Here is a 2,898-nt window from a genome sequence, read left to right as displayed (position 1 = left end):
GAAGTATTCAAACCTCGGGTCGTTTCTCAAAGGAATTGCAGGGAACTGTATTTATTATTGGTTATGAGATTGTATCTTTTTGAGGTTTTGAATAAGAGAACAGGAAAAGTAAATTGCAAAGGAAATCAAATGACAAAAAGAGGTCTTCGCAAGGTTTGGTGGTCAAGGATCTCTATCCTTATCACTAACCACAACATGATAATTGCAAGGATCAATCCTATTAAATCATCCTCTAACTTAGTAAAGGAAAGACAAATGAGCTATATCTATCCAAGTCCATAAGTCCCAGCTCTCCACTAATTCAATTAGTGAGAACTAGAGATAATGGCTCCAATTATCGATTTCTTGGACATTAGTAACTCAAGAGTTCCTAAGTACCATCCCAAGCCAAGAACATAAAAGTCTAAATTAAAATCCTCCCAAGCATTTCATCAAACACTTGGAAGGCACAAAATAAAAATATAAAAAATTAATAAGAGAATATTAAATCTAAGCAACCAATTGCAAACATCAATGAAAACAAATGAAGGAAGAAGCAATAAACATAAAATGCCTCAAATCGCATTAATGAGGAAATTGAATCTAACATGGAGAATCCATAAACTAAATTGGAAAAATAGAAAAATAAACAAGAGGAATAGATAAACCAAAGTACTAGAATAAATGAGAGTATAAGAGCACTAAATTAAAGGGACATTGAACCTGGAATTGAGAAGAAATAAATCCAAAACTAAGAAAAACCCTAAAACCTAGAGAGAGGAGAGAGCCTCTCTCTCTAGAAACTACAATCCTTGGTCTCTTTAGCCTTTTCCCACCAAAGATTATCTTCAAAACTAGGCCAGAAGCCCCCCTAAAATTGCCAGGCACGATTTCATTAAAGGAGTCACATGCGAGCATCGACGCGTACACGTACAACACGGGTACGCATCCTTGGAGTGTTGCGCGATCCACGCGTAAGCGTCTGGTGCGCGTGCGCGTCCATGGGCCCATCCCAAATCTTTGGCTTTTCATGATTTCTCCACTTTGCATACTTTCTCTTCACTCCTTTGATCCATTCCTAGCCCTTTTCAATCTGGAATCACTAACAAATACATCAAGGCATCTAGTGGAATCAAAAGAAGATTAAAATTATCAAATTAAGGGTCTAAAAGCATGTTTTCACACTCAAGCACAAATTAGGGGACAATCACAAAACCATGCTATTTCATTGAGTAAATGTGAGAAAAGGTCGACAAAATACTCTAAATTCAACACAAGATAAACCCTACAAATGGGGTTTATCAACCTCTCCACAGTTAAACCTTAGCATGTCCTCATGCTAAACCAAGAAGTAAATAAAGGGTATGACATTTATTCAATGCAACTAAACTATATGCAAACTATCTAAATGCAACTACTTATTATGAATGTAAGTGCTTAGGCCAAAAGAAATCAACCTTCTAAGAGAACATATGTAAGCATAATGGCTAAAGCAATAGGAATTAAATCCAACCCACAATTGTATTAAATTATCAAAAGGATTTACAAACTTGCAAGAATATAGAAGATAGTGGTGAATGCATGTGATTGAGCAATCGAACCCTCACCGGATGTGTATCCGCTCTAGTCACTCAAGTGTTTAGGGGTTGATTCACTCGATTCTTCCCTAATCATGCTTTCCAAAATTTGTTCTTCATCTAACAATTAACAATTACTCAATGCATGCATACAAATATCATGAGGTCTTTCTTAAAGGTTGTAATGGGGCTAGGGTCAAGGTAGGATCATACATGGTTAAGTGGATTAGAAGTTTGAATCTTTGATTAGCCTAGACTTTCCCACCTAACTATATAATGACCTATACAAATTCAAAGCTAACCTAACTACTCATCCTTCACTTTTTCACATACTCATGCATTTTCTTTTTATTTCACAACACTTATGCATTGATTTTATTAAACTTTACTTTGGGGCATTTTGTCCCCTTTTTATTATTTTTCTTCTTTTTCTTTCTTTTTCAATTTTTTTTCTTTCAAGCTACGTACAAGAACATCAATGCATAAGGTCTATATATTTAATCAATACACGAGTATGCACCCAATTCCCAAATATAGAAATACAAAACACCCTTTTATCCTAACCAATTTTCCCAAATCTCCCCAAACTTGAATAATAAACAATCTCACTAGCCTCTGCTAATAAAGGATCCAAACAAGGGACTTTTATTGTTTTCCGCTTTAGGCTTGTAATGTGCTAAAATAAAGAACAATTGGGTTAAGCGTAGGCTCAAAATTGGCTAACAATGGAAGATAAAAGGTAGGCTATTTGGGTAAATAAGATAACAAAGTAATGGCCTCAATCATATAAGTGCATGGATACAAGGAATAATGGACATATTAGAATTAAACAAATCAAGTATCACAATCATACGAAGAGAACAATTGCACACAAGAAGTAAAATAAGTGGTTATAAGATGAAACCACATCAATAGGCTCAAATCTCACAAGCTTGTGTTCTTAGCTCAAAACATGCTTTACAAAATATAAAATTCAAGCAAGTTCATCAAAACTTTCCAATCAATTGGGGTGATGCCTTATAGATAGATTCCTTGAAAAATCGCATTGTTTGACTAAGCTTATTCTAAATACAATGTTGTGATTGAGAAATTCTAAAAATTCCTTAGTTTATCCCCTTTTTCAATCAACACAAACTTTATATGCAAAAAGGGTCAACTTAAGTCTCAACAATCTAAAATATTTTTCTAATCACAACCAAAAGCTAGAACTAGCTAAAACAACTATATAAAGCAAAATTCAACTAAAATATGAAATATATCCAATCTAAGGTGCAAAATGCAACAACTAAAATAAAAGTATCCACAATACTAGTATATACAATAATCCCAAAAAGTGCAAAGT

This window comes from Arachis hypogaea, chromosome 17, assembly GCF_003086295.3.
Source record: "Arachis hypogaea cultivar Tifrunner chromosome 17, arahy.Tifrunner.gnm2.J5K5, whole genome shotgun sequence".
NCBI classification, from domain to species: Eukaryota; Viridiplantae; Streptophyta; class Magnoliopsida; order Fabales; family Fabaceae; genus Arachis; species Arachis hypogaea.
This window is presented reverse-complemented; position numbering follows the sequence as displayed.